The sequence below is a fragment of the Bombus vosnesenskii genome, unplaced genomic scaffold (assembly GCF_011952255.1).
Source record: "Bombus vosnesenskii isolate JDL3184/JDL3185 unplaced genomic scaffold, Bvos_JDL3184-5_v1.1 scf7180000014621, whole genome shotgun sequence".
NCBI lineage: Eukaryota > Metazoa > Arthropoda > Insecta > Hymenoptera > Apidae > Bombus > Bombus vosnesenskii.
Window position 1 is genome coordinate 524,528 of NW_022883555.1, and position 15,425 is coordinate 539,952.

General features: G+C 34.6%; 1 protein-coding gene across 1 annotated transcript in view; it reads left to right on the forward strand.

Annotated features, from left to right (window-relative positions):
* LOC117240345 (protein GDAP2 homolog) overlaps positions 1–15,425 on the forward strand; it is a 69,679-nt gene that overhangs the window by 728 nt on the left and 53,526 nt on the right. The gene's annotated exons all lie outside the window — the stretch shown is intronic.

Below are 15,425 nucleotides of genomic sequence, written 5' to 3' on the forward strand. Positions count from 1 at the left end.
TTAATACTAGAGTATCAAACCTATCAATGTTACAAGTATCAGACTTCTTTAGTGTATATTTAGTAAAAACAGATATTTTTAACCAAATTAATTTTGTCTCTTGTTCATATAACTATTTATTTTCATTGTATCGTTCTAATTATAATTATCTGTATAGAATATGTAAGTATACATAACAAATTCTATAGTTTGAGTATTAAAAAATGATTGTATAAGAGGTGATCAAAATGTAGATAAGAGCAACGTCGATGCTTTCGAGTGTTCAATGAATTTGAGTGTCTTTTTCTCGCTGGAGCCTGTTGTAAGCTATTCTTTTATTGATTAGATAGAAGAGTGATTTTCGACATTAATGTGGAATAACGGTATCTTTAAGCATTTCCATCGACTGCCTAAATGTACACAGCGGAAGACCCTCGCTCGCGACCTTGATCGTACAGTTGGTATAGCGGTATACTCGAGCCGCGCGCGTCGATAATTCCTGTCGTGCATTCTCCGTCTCGTATTCGTCGTCTTCGCGCCAATCCGCTCGTTCCCCTCTCAGCTGTGCACCGATCCCTGTTTACAACGTGCTTCTTCACGATCAACTGTCGAATGTGAATAGAGTTTTACCGATAGGCGCCAGCTGATGCAGTCAGAAGAAACTAGGTTAAGATAGGTCGAACGAGAGAATTTCGAGAAACGTCGTTTGAAAGATCATTCTGAAGAATTCTTCGATTTTTGGCTGATGGTTATAGGTTATATTTTTACGTTTGTTACGTAATAAATAGAATTACATTATAAATAGTAGGACACTAGTGCATATTTCGTATAAATTAAATGCTTTTTACTGCTTTTATTTTCTAGTTATTTTATTATAAATCCGTTGGTTTATTGAGAACATATGTGTCTTATAAAATAAAGTTTGTTAGAAAAATTTGTTAGAAAACGTAAAAAGAACGGAGTGATAAATATGTTTTAAATAAATGCTTTTGAAATTAAAGTTTCGAATAATTTAATGTAACTTAAAAGTAAATCTATTTCTGATCGAATAAAAGATCGAAATTTTCACTATTTAATAATTAAGATTTTGATATTATGTCCTACAATTGTATCGGATATATTTTTGATCAGGTTATGTTAAATATGATTATGTAATATATGGAATAATGAATGTGGTTCAAGCTTGAAATGAAAAGTCGTATTTTCGCGTTTAGTAATTAGAGGTTTGTTGAGGCTTAAAAGATTAGATTGCATTGAGAATGTATAAGAAAGTTATGTTAAGTCATTTAACTCAAATATATTATTTTAAAATAGTTGGAAATACGCATATGGCTCAAATGGATGGTTTTACGATTGAAATTATGAATAATTTAATGTGATTTCTTTTGTTAAATAGAAAAGCCCTATTTACGAATTGTACTATGATTTAGGAAATTAAATCGTGCGGAGAATATTTGGTAAGTTGAGGTTGAAACATTCGTTTCGTTAAAAACACGTCGAAATACCTTCAAATTTAAGTTTTTTGTTATAACTAATTAACTTTAAAGTTATATGAATAATTCACGTGAAAGACAAAATTCTTTCAACTACTGCACGTGGGACGTGTTATGTTCAGAATTAAGACGTGGTATTTCCATTAGCAGTTTTCAAAATTTATTCAATACACATGCATATGTATGTGTATGTCGCATTAATTAACGGCGAAAAAATGATATTACCTTCTGTTGATACCAATCAGATATCTGATGGAATACTTCGAATATTTCATAAATTTTCATGTCTTATATTTCGATATATCGTAACCTGGAAGTAATTTTAAAAGAATCAGATACCAGATCTTCCCACGAGATACCAATGAATGAATAGAACGTAGGAATAACGCTAATCGGGTCAATTAGTTGCACATTTACCTAGGTAAACTTCGAGGTCTCCCTCTTGTTCCATTTCAAAAGTTCGATGGACTACATTCATGTATTAAGGTTTTCAGAAAGTCTTACAATGCAGCCTGGCAAAGAGTATTCGCCATTGTACGCTGCATGAATCGAACAAAAGCGACGTTGCTGTTGTAATAGCCTGTAATACACCTAAAGCTTGTGGAAACACTATGATTAATACAAACTAGATGTACCAGTCGATCGACGAATTCAAAAAAATTCTACTGATAATTAGCTTTGGTCGTGAAATTTTTAGAATCAAATCAACAGAATCGAAAATGAAGAAATATTTCGTTCCACTCATCGAAGAAAACATTTTGTAACATTTATTTTCTTCTTTAAGAAGAATTAAATATATATAAGAATTATTCCTAGAAAGTCTTTTGGAAATTGATATTTTAGAGAGACAACTATTGTACCGTGAAATTTATATTCTATAAAATATTCGAAAGGTACATAATTCTTTCTTCCTTTTTATTAAAGAATTCTATAATAGTGCAATAATATTCTGTGACTTTTTTTTCGAATCGCGTATAAATCTTTTCCATTCTATCTCGAATCACAGCAGTTATCTGAAAAGACTATTGCTCTGATAAAGCAATAATCTAGCAGCTTTTTCGTTGAACATTTTCACGTCACGCGACTCAAAGACCTTTTATTATCAACTAAATTAAAATCTTTCTTTCGAAAAGTATCTATCAAACGACGTTACGAGCTCCATTTTTCTTTCTCATTTTTTTTTCTTCTTTCTTCTTATAGCCTTTTCACGTTTCAAAGTGATAACCGACGTCATGTCGCCTGTTTGATAATCCGATCGCTAAAACACCTCTGTCACATATCGGCTGATAATGGAATCGAGCGCGAAGGAGTTAAAAAGCGTGGACGTGTATCGCGAGGCTCGATATCCCAGAGTCAATCGGGACACAATGAACGATAATCGGAGCATGACAGGGCGCAGATCGAACCATTCAATTACACGGTTCCACGAGGCCGGATCCAGATTTAGGAAGTTAACGTAAATTATTCCGACGTCGTTTCAGACCTTGGGCTTTTAGCCGCGAAACCAAGATAAAAAGTCGTAAAACCGGATCCTGACGAGCTATTTCCAGTTATTTCTGTCGTTGAAGCCATTCAATACCGAAGCGTTACGTTTTGTAAGTCACATGAAAGAACTCGAGTAATCCAATCAACGGAAATTCATTTTTTCTTTTCTTTTTTGTCGTAAGTCGTTGAAAATTTCATGATTTTCTTCATAATTTAGAACGAAGTGGTTATTTCTTGGTACGGTACATGCTGTAATTTCAAAATACTGTACGTAAAAAATACCAGAGGAAAAATGATTCAAATAACGAAAACGTTCAGTAGTGAAAATCGTGAATGAAGTTAATGTTTTAACGCTTGAATTACGAAAACACAAGAATTTGGCGCGACATTAAGTACACAGAAATAAAGAGAATTTAAGAAAATTCTACGTAATATGATGCAATAGGCATTTGCATAATGACTTGAAGATGATATACAGATGAATGTAATACAATAATCAATGACAAAGCAGAATTACAAATCTCTTTAGCACAAACTAGATGTACGTAATATACAACCGGTTATAAAAGTATCTAGTAGTAGCAAGCAATTTGTATCCAGCTCTTGAAGTATAATTTTTAATAGAATCTACTTTATTTTCAAATTATTGGATCATCATTGCGGAATAGAATAATAAATAGTCTGTGGAAGAATACTCTCCTTTCAAACTTTCTCTTTCACTGCCTAAATGCTTTAGATTGAATGTTCTACATATGTATCTTGGTCAAGTATGTACTTTCCTGAGAAATTATGTACGTTATGCGAGGCGTTATGAGGCGATACTTTAATAAAAAAGTTTGTATATTTTCAAAATGTCAATTATATCATCTACAAGTTTGGAAATTCATAACAAGATATTTTACAAGATAAATACGTATTTATTTCGCTTTTGCAAAAGCATATATACTCGAATCATGTTACTACTGAGTCCCTCGTATATTTTAGTAAAAGGTTTTATTAGTGAAATTTATTGGAAGTTTCAGAATTTCGTTGTAGTCGAGTATAAAGGCGAGTCATAAGTTTCCTATAGTATTTATGGTAATGGAGTAACATTGTGAAGAGTCAGTTTAATAAGTATACAAAGTACGTGCCAGTGAAACTTGCTTTTGGTTCTATATCGGAAGTCTCGACGAGTTCGCGGTAATTCGAAGCGAACGAAGCTTCTTTCTGTACGTCGCGTAAGATTATATTCAACTGCGTCACAGAGAACTCTAATTTCGCGACGGTTCCCGAATAAATTAAATCCTGTGTCTCGTGAGCTGTCTGTCTAAACGGAAGTTACGAAATTCTTTATTAAAGAATCCTAAACAAATGAACTGTCCTATCCTTCATTGCGTAGCCTTGCTCCAGAATTTCTGATTAGAAACTACTTTCTTTGCGAACTCGTGAATTTCCTGATAAACCTGCTGAAACGTTTTGGCAAACGAATTTGGCAAATATTTCATTGAATTTTCTAAACCTTACATTTTTAATCTACGAATTGAACCCTAAAGCAATTGCAAAATGTTTTTTCTAAATGCGGCGCAGTTCATTTAATTGTAATTATTTCTGTGGAATATTTTGTTATAGGTGTAAATACGTTTTATCAGTCATTTTGAGCATAACGATAACGTTTGAGATAGTATTTAAAAAGATTACTAAATTCATCTAATATGTTCGATCTCATTGAGATACAGATTTATTCTACAAAGTTAAACATTCACTAAATTTATTATTACACGTTACTTCTTGTAGATCAATTTATCACATCATTAGATTCTACTATACTATATAAGATAGCATTGGAATAACAATGGAATGAAACCACGGCAATCAGGAATAAAGAATACATTTCATAATAATGGATTCTCATATCATAATAATGGATTCTCTTATATGAAACTTTGAAAATAAGTTAATGGATGGAGTTAATTGAATATCATATATATATATCAAAATTGTATTCTGAGAAAAATATTGGTGAAATATTAGCTTCGAGTTATATTTTAAAAAATATACTTTTAATGCGTGTTCTTTACCATATTAAAGACATTTTTTAAAATAAAAATGAAAGGAAGAACTACGAGTTATTTAACTATTACAAAAGGGAATTGCAATTCGAAAAGAATTATGAACACTATCTAAATATCTAGTATCTGCAAACTCTTCTGCATTCTAACCTCGGCTTTCATCATTCTCTCGTGTCCTTCGTTTATCTCATTAATTAACGATACTTTCAGTTGTACGCTACACAACTTCTCGTGAAAGAAGGTGTCCTTCGTTATCAAAGGAAGTTCGCTCGTTTGCCAAAGGGTCGACCCGATCGGCCGTGTAGATAGACGTGTTTCCACGCTGTGATAATTAAGGGTTCGCGTTAAACGAGCCAACCGGCAGAAACTAAATGTCCGCGGTTCATTCTTAAGATGCTGCGGGTTAACCATCTGCTCCAGCCGATCCGACGCGATATAGGGGTCGCGCGTTGATAATTTGGGTCATGCATTTTCGGCCAAGCACGCTTTACATTGCCTTTACATCGACCCTCTTTATCAGTCGCTCCACTCGTGTCGTACCAATATACATCGTAGTTTGACGTGGCATTAATTAACGAATTTCATCGTTCCACCATGTTGCATCTTCAATAGCGTATCACTACACGTGTATATGATATGCGTATAACTGTATCAACGAAATACCCAAAATTATTCAACTGTTTGTAATTAAAATAAAGATTCTACAGCTCCGATAGCAACTCGTAACATTATCCGTAATTTGGTGTAATCTGGCTGTTGGAAGTATCGATATTGGTTCTGATGGAACTTTGATCTCGTGAAACGCGCTACAGAAAATCACGTGTCATTTGTTTCAACTTTTGTCCGGTTTTACATATTTCTATTATATTACAAATTTCCTGAAATTATTTTATACAAACGGAGCATAGTTTGGTTGAAGTTAGCTTTATTCTGTTGGAGGGTCAACTTACATTTACCAGAACTCTAAAGCAAACCTAACTCGCAACCTAACCTTCAGTTACATTATTATAGAAACTCATCGTTGGACGACGAACCAGTTAACAAATTAATTCTCTTAATATCGTTTATCGGCTCAGAAAAATTCAACAGACACCCGATACACCGATACGACGTAATATTTCAAATCTAACTAGCTGTCAAGCTTTAAAAAATTTAATCCTACCCGAACACTTACGATATATTCAATTCTCTTCTAGCTTTACATCCTTTAAGGCTATCAAATGCCCCGTTAAACGATTCAGCCATTGGAGTACATCCAATCTTGCATCCACTTCGATCCAAGCTGCGCTATGGGACATCTTTGTTCGCGAATTTGCATGTCGCAGTGGCGTTTCGATTCTTTCGATCACGTTTCCATATCGAACGCGGTTCGCGTGTCGTTCTCGGATATCCGCTGTGTCGGATTCTACGACGGAAGCGTGCACCGGTTTCCACCCTTCTCCAGCCATTAATTATTTAAGCGGACCCGCGTGTATCGAATGCAACGAACGCACGGAAGCTCTGTTGAAGGCGAGCTCGATTCCCCGTTGCTCGGCCACGACTTCGTAATTCAGGTCATGCGTATCTCTTTCTTCCTCTCTTCGTTCACTTCGAGACCGTTATTATACGCAACTATCGAGCATTGTTCGAAGCATAGTATTATTGTGCCCTCTTTTTGATTAAAATCGCTAGAATCTAGCTAAGAATATCGTCATTTCTTCGAGGTACGTATGTTGAAATATTTCGAGGACCCGTGTTTTTAATTTGTCTGGTTTAATTACTTTTCGTGTAATTTTACTGGAAATGTCGTTTTTTTAAAACGTCGTGTATTTCTTCAAAGTAGGTTTCTCAGAACTCGATATACGTTTCAAGTTACTCTCGTTATTCGAAATGTATAATAAATACGTCTGACTGTATGCGTATGTATAGTATCTTGTTACAAAATGATAACCAGATGTTCTAAATTGAAGAAAAACAAAAATGGGAGAAAAAATGACGAAACTCCATATTTTCACGGATGTTTTGAAATGGCAGATAGGGCTTTCCGTTGGTTATTCTGGCTATGGCGAATCGACATTGTCACTGACAGTGGATCGATATCTCTTGATACCAGGTTCACCAGGCAGCGGGATTTTCGAGAGAATTCGAGAAATTTTCCGCCAAATGGGGTAATTCGGTTCGTTACAATGCGACGATGGAATAATAGGTTCTGTTAAGCTTTTGTGCTACAGCGGCGTTGATATTGTGACAATTGATATTTCACGTTATTTTTGATAATAAGAAACGAAGAAGAGAGGACAAATATTTTTACACATATCTATCTATAATCTTTTTCAATTGGAATCGAAGTTGGAAGGTTTGCAATAATAAGGAGACACAGCTACAATATTTAAATCGTGTTTATTGAATGAGAAAGAGAGGTATAAGTTTCATATCCAAAAATGCAGAAATTTATTACTACGAATATTGATTGACTATAAATATGTAATACAATTAATTTTGAGAAAATTAATTTCACTGATTTTGTATTGCTTTAGATCAGGTTTACTCAGATTACTAGAATACGGAGCTGTGTCTTTATCGCAGCAGCTCCTCCAATACTTAAAAGATTAAAAAAATTCCACTGTAAAAATATGTTAAAGTCACTGTGGTTAATATCGTAAGAAATTTTGGAGTGGAAAAGATTATGATTAGATTACTATGCTCTCGATGACGGAGGCTTTATTGCGTGGGTGTAGTGTATAAACGAATGTCACGGCAAATTGCGTAGTAACGTGGTGGAGACCATTTCTGTCACGTGATGTAGATGATGTTTAAAAAAAAAAAAGGAGAAAAAGAAATAACTAAATACATACTTTACGTACATATATACTATACGTATATGTATTATATTATTGATTAGATGTATTTGGGCGTTATCTCTGACGATATATGTCATTTGATTACAAAAACTCGGATAAAACAGTGTAGTATGACTTTGTACATTATATTAGCTATCAAAGTATATTACACAGTTATCAGAGTTGGCGTGTTGAATACAACTTAATAACTGTGCCCCACGATAACAGCTCCTTCATTTCGACTGCAATTGTGCACCAAAACGATAAATCTTGGGTTCGCATTGTTGGTTTGTTGATAACCACAATATTCAAATAGATTTGATGTTATTTTAGGTTATTTAGAATATTCTATTGATGATCTGGATGTATATAAAATAAGTTAAAATGAAATATTCTAAATTTAATTAATTTAACCCAAATTAGATTATTCCACCAAGCCTCTAAAAATCTATCACATTCTGCTCAAACAAGAAATTCACGTAAAGTATAAATGCTCGACCCCAAGTATTAATCATTAACAAACCAAGTTCCTTTGATAAAACTTTATAAATATTATATTCAATTAAAATATAAAATATAAAATACATAGCTCCCAATAAAATTAGCGTTGTCTCACCAAACTCCCAGAAAAGTCTATTATACAAAAATCAAAACTTTGAGATCGCTGCGCGTTTCACTGAGTCTAAAAACATGAAAAAAAAGGGTCACTCTAAAATTCTACTAGCACACTAGAAAATTTGTTTCCTAAAACAAATTTTATTTAATACATTAATTTCGAGTTAATAACAAAATCAACAAGATATACAATATAAATGCACCTGAAAAAGTGGTTGCAAACTTTTAACCGATACTGTACATACATACCTCGCTCAGACAACAAATGTAGAGCCTCTAACCTCTAACCTATAGAAAGAAAAGCGCTGCACCTGTAAAACCATCGTTCCGTTAACACGCGAGACAACCGGACGATCTAAGGAGCTTTCGAAGCCGTGGAATGACCGCGAGTCGAGCCGAGCCGAGTATATTGAAGGGTTTTCCCGCACGTAATCGATACCGGTTTGATAACATTCCTCGGGAAATGTCGGGTCAACGTTCTGACGTTACGCTTCCATGCGGCCTGCCATTCGACCTTTCTATGCCAACTCGCGCCTCATTCGCGCGATCATTTGGCATGGCGCGTTGGATCGCGTCGAATCCTTAAAACCGTCTTCGGGACCAGGACATCTTTCACGTACGATTTAGGTCGCGCATTATTTCTTGTATTAACTGATGGCCTCGCAACGCAACGAGTATCCTCTCGAGTCCATTAAGAATCCTTAAATCAACGAGGAACTGCGACGGGAAAAAAGCTCGACAAAGTCGAGACTCCGGGGGGTTGTGAACGTGGCTAATTGAAATTTGAATGGATGAGAGTTGATACTGCAACAAATATTGCCGATTATCTGTGGTACAATTACAGTCACGATAGAGTCAGGTTATAACATTGATAGTCAGACAAATCATGATTTACGCGCAGAGAAAGAAATTAGGAGAAATATGGGGACGGGAGGGATTGAAATTTTGAGTGGGAAGGTTTGAAGAAATTTTTGATACGAAGTCAATGTGCTTTATGTTATACAGGGTAGTTGGTAACTGGTGGTACAAGCGGAAAGGGGGTGATTCTACGCGAAAAAAGAAGTCGAAAATATAAAATAGAAAATTTTTTTTTAATTTTTTTTTTAAATCTACAGTGAGATCCGTTATGACGAAACGTGATAAAGTGCACGCGTACCGAGCGAAAATTCAAAGTCGATTTTCTCGAAAACAAATCCTCAAACGAAAAATTTTTATTCTATATTTTTGACTTCTTTTTTCGCGTAGAATCAATCCCTTTTCGCTTGTACCACCAGTTACCAACCACCCTGTATATTGGAAAATACATATTTCTATAGATGTTATATATGATTTGTAAACACTTTTAATATGTTAGTGTATTTTATATTGAGAGATACGTATTTTTATAGTTATATACACATATATTAGATACTATCACTTTTTCTTCCTGGTTTTCCAATTCTTAATATAGTTATTAATATTTGCAGTTCTCTTCCGTATGAATGAAATACTGTTAATCAAAAATCATTCTTCTTATTGTGCTCAACACTTACGCGCATGATTTTTCAGATATAATAAAACATTTCATGTGCTTTGAAAAAGTTTTGTTACTTGTGTGATAATAATTATCGCGGGAATACAATAACCTGTTAATGTAACCTGTTAATGTAACTGTTAACCTTGTTGGTTGTATCAAATGATTTGTAGCAGCATTCTAAATATAAAGGAAGGGAAGAACTGCGGTTAACATTGACAATGCGACGTTCAAGCTATAGCACGCGATTATAATAAAACAGGAAGTAATTTATTTGCGAATAGACGCTTTATTTATTCGCTTACACCGATATTTTGTACTTTGATGTATGGGTATATTCAACGTAACATAACGGTTTATATGTTACGTGTCTATTGCATTAGCAAAATACAGATGTATATAGACAAATGACAACATTATACATGCAAAGATTATAATACTGGTACTACCAGAATGATCGATATGATCAATTCGTAATTTTTCATAGAAATTTCATAGATTCATAACGGTGCATCTTCGAGAATTTGAGTAATTTTTATTCTTCATTTTATGTATTTTTTCATAAATTTTTCATCGTGACCTCTTTAATACGAGTTTCATGGTTTGATGAGTAAATTTAGTGTCAAAACAGAATATGATATTTGATCTTGAGAGAATTGGAATTTGTTGTTTGAATAAAGAATTGGTATATATTTTGTAGGTTTAGAAAAGTCACTTAATTTGATATCAACAGAGCGTAGTTGATACTTTAGAAATGCTAGCTCAATTAACACATTGTAGAATTTTTATCAATAATTTTCTTAATCGAAAAATTATCGAATTATGTATCATATATATATATATATATATATATATCGTATTCTATACTACATACATTACTATTTGATAGTTTAGTTTATGACCTCGTTATATCATGCTATACCAATGACATAGATGTCTCGTCACATCAGGGACATTTAAATGGCGATCTGATACTGTTCTGATTATCCTTGTGACTGTAACCGAGTTACATGATTTGTAATTGATTTGCTGGTAAACGCTGCAGGAGTTTCCAAGTTCGCGAGATTACGATCGATGTAATAGATGATTTTGATAGAGTTTGCAGTAACTTGATTTCACTAGAGGATGCGACGCGTGTCAAATTGGGATTCGATCGAGTTGTTGAAATTTGCATGACTTTAATAGATAAAAAAAAACGTATGTTCGCATCTGTGGGGATAGTGAAGCATTATTTATGGGGTAAGCATTTCACGACTCTCAGAATAGTTTAGTTTTACGAGCAACACCTTGAAATACGATTTTCCCTACGAGCGTACCTTATGCGAACGCGAAACAGAAAGTGTCACGTGTCTTAAAAAAAAAAAAAAGAAAAACAGAAAATATTCTTTCTTAATTCGTGATATTCCCCCCTTTTTTTTTTTTTGCTATATTTCGATGAAAACAGTAAAACTACAGAGAAAGAAAAATATCGGTTTTCATTGAATCCTTTGTAACACGCAGTGGTTTAAAAAGATATTTGAACGTATAGTATAGAAGACATTCATGTAAATATTGTACGTGTTAAGTAAAGAATTTTGAAATTTCATTAGCATTATCATGAGACACGTCTGCTATTAGGTATATCGCTAAAATTTGAAACTAGTCTGAAAATATCTATAGAAGTTACAGCATATTTACTGCGAACGTACGTACATATATGTATTTAGTAAAAGATTAGTATACAACATGGAACGATCTGAAACATATAATCATTTTCAAGCTTGTTTCAACCTTTACCAATATAATTATGACATTTGTGCCCCGTTACAATGCTAATTAAGTTTCAAAATGTTTCATAAAAAATTACTACAGGCGTTCTAATACCTTCGCTAGCCACTGTATTTTCTCCTTTTTGATTTTCGTTCAGAAATCATTGCGCAGTATTCGTTATTAATGATATTTACTTTTCAACCGTTTCATTCTCGTTTCGAAAGGTCACAGTTAAAAACAGTTGCAGCATCACGAAGCCATAAAATGACCGCTGTTGTCCGACTATCTTTTTGTTCCTCATTCTTTTTCTTTTTTCTTCTTTTTCGTTAAATACGTATCTTATGGATACGTATTCTTTCGAAAGGCAGCCGTAGATTGTGCTTGTTTTACGTTTTTTGATAGACGCGAGTTACCATGTACTCGTTAAATATTGAACGCATAGAGAACGTTCGCGTGCGACGACTATCTGAAGCGAGATTTTTCTAAAGAAAAGAAAGGAATATCAAACTACGCGGAAATTCTAATATTTTGCTATGTCGAGGGTGTTTCTGGATTTACCGATGGAAGTTCAGGAAGATCTTCAAAATAGAGAATTATCAAATAGTTTTTATCTTTGCGGTCTCTTGTGAAACTCATTACGGGTTCTAAAGGTGCTTCTCTGAAAGAGTAAATAGACAAAAACTGAGGATTTGTACGGGGAAGAGGATTTCTTGAAATTGTTTTATTTCATCTTTGCAAAACTCATTAGTGACCCGGAACACATTTTCTTGTTAACCTCAAAGAAAAACTTGGGAAATATCGTCTTTGAATTTTACGTGTTTTTTAGCGCCATCAAATTTACCGGTGCTAAAGAAATACTCAAAAGTAAAAGAATACTTACATTCTTTATAATAATTAACTTCATTAACTTTATTCTAACATTTTTGCAAAATACGTTATGAATTTTGGCGGAAAAATTCAAAGAATAGCAATACATATATAATTTGGTAATGTATAAAAAACAGAGCTATTCTCAGTTTCTCTTTCTCTCTCTCTCTCTCTCTCTCTCTCTCTCTGTCAGTTTCGAAGGACTTCATAACATTTTACATAACTCACGTCGCGTAATTCGTTAAAAAATAATTGCTCTTTTTACCATCCTCTCTTATTTTAGCACTTTAGAAAGAATTTCAAAAACTACTCTACTCCAGATCCGCAAACAACAAAAAGATAAAAATCTTCTTACAGGAGAAAAGTTCTATAAAATCGCCTTAGCGTAATCCCTGATTTCACGGCTGTTCATAAATCTTCTAAGGGTTCGAAAATTTAGCAAACACGAGGGCATTCCAGGCGAGGGCATCTCGCGGATTGTTCTCCAATTAGCGGACCTCCCGTTTTTGACGACGTTTTTCGTCGCTGCTCGAGAGGATTCTCGAAAGCGGTGCTCGAGCTCTCTCGAGCACCTGCCACTGAACGGGGACGAGCACACAGAAAGAATCGTCCATCCCTTTTTGCTCGTTCCCCTTCGTTTCTTGCTCGTAGAATTTCAGGATGCGCGGCGTTAACACGGAAAATTGAATATTTTAATTATCGTCGAGTTTCGTCCCTGTGGATAGGCAAAAATATGCTTCCGTTTGCACGAGTTGGAAATATTTTCAAGATGTGGGTGAATACGAATGGAGCGTATTTATCGAACACGGTTTATCAATGATTTACTTGCGGTTCATTTGAATTTTGGGTTAATTTAACGCACGAAATGACTGTAGCTCTTTTGTACGATTGAATCACTGTCCTAGATTTAAAACTTTCACAACCGTGAGAGGTCATGATATTTGTTTTTCGGGAACAATCGTGTAGCTGTTGCACTTGCACTTTGCACTTGTATTTTGAGCCATCTTCATTTCGTAGACGTTGCAGTCTACTTGGTGAGAATACACCTGAAACAAATTGCAAGCGCAAAGTGCAGAGGCAACAGCTACACGATTGTCCTCGAAAAACAATATCAATTATTAATCAGAGTTAAATCGTCGATGAAATTTTGCATATCCCCTTCAATTTGATTTCTTTGAAACCAAAGTTTTATACTCTGGTCGTCGATAGTTATGTCGTGGGGTGTTAAACGACAAGAATGTCGAATGGAAGGAGAGAAAATCTCGAAGCGGGGGTTTTAATTGACTTGTTTACTTATTTGTTCGTCGATTTACGACTTCTCGAGTTCGCGAAAGAGGTTCGTGAAGACGATAGTCTTTTTTTCTGTTTCAGTTGATCTTCGATTTTACTTACATTTTATCGGTGATACTAATTCGAGAGCGAAGTGCACTTTCACAATACTTGTAGTCGTTCTGGATTTTTATTACGATATTGCAGAACATTCACTCTTCATTTGTATTCAACAGTAAGCTTTTATAATTTATATGTTTAATAAGATTTACATCCAACCACGACCATTTGTTTTACATCTAAAAATTTTACAGCCCGAAGTTTATTATATACTTAAATTGATATCTCTGTGTACGTACATGCGTTATTTCTGAACAAGTTTAGTGACATATACATGGAAGTATTATATGGAAACTTTACATGTAAAAATTATACAAACTAAGCTCTGTTACAATTGGTATTTCTATTCATATACGACATCTACATTATTCCATTCCAAGAATGTTCTTCATTCTAACCTCGATTTCCCAAATACCCTTCGCCAAACACTAAGACACTATCTTGTCTGCTATTTCTCATCTTAATCGAACCATTAAATTCAATCGGTGCTACAATGACTGAAAAGAAAATTCCGTCTCCGGTGAGGATCTCATAATTTCTATTCGATTCTCTTGGCGTCACTTTCGACTTGAACGCGTCGTGGGCGTTAGCTTTCTGCCTACGTTTCAACGTAAAATATTCAGTGTTTTTCACGGACGCTCTCGTATCGATCAGAATGAATTCGTCTCAGCCGGTGATCCTCGTTGCGCGACATTCGGGACACGCGTCGCCTCCGGAATAAAAGGTGAAACGAGCGGAATTTGCACGAGTAAAGAGTAACAAGGAGACGATGGTGGAACGGGCCAGGACGAAATAGAGTACAAGTATCAGGAAAATCAGCGACGTCACGTGCCACGTGCCTTCTTCAAATTTTATTCTATTCAAACGCTCCAGCTTCGATCATATCTCGTTTCCCCTGTTCGATCGTACTTTCTTCGTGATCGTGATCGCCATTGCCTCGGTTCAAGTCGAGAATGTGTAGGATTTACGATAACCTTATTGGGAAGTGCAAAGGAGAAATTGTAGTTTAAACATGGATGTTTAAATTTATAAGAAAAATTTGTTTATCAATAAAGGTTTCATATACATTGGTTCACGAAAGTATCTGAGTGTTTATCATAGAAAACTCGTACGTCTATGTTGTATGTTGTACGTGTCGTATAAAACACTTCGGAATTTCATTGGCACTGTAATGAGATACGAGGGTCATGATTGTAGTGGTCAAATTTGAGATACAACATATCACAAAAATAGAAAAGTGGCTTCAAGTTAAACAAATTAAAGCAAACCCCGTCAAGTTAAACAAATTAAATGCAACCACATTACATTCACACTGCGAAAACAGATACCACCAAACATTATACTGAACGGCACGCACATAATACAAACAAGGCAAGTCAAATACCTAGGACTCCACTTAGATACACGATTCACATGGAAACAGCGTATTAAATCAACAATAGACAAAATACAGACAGCAAGGAGACAA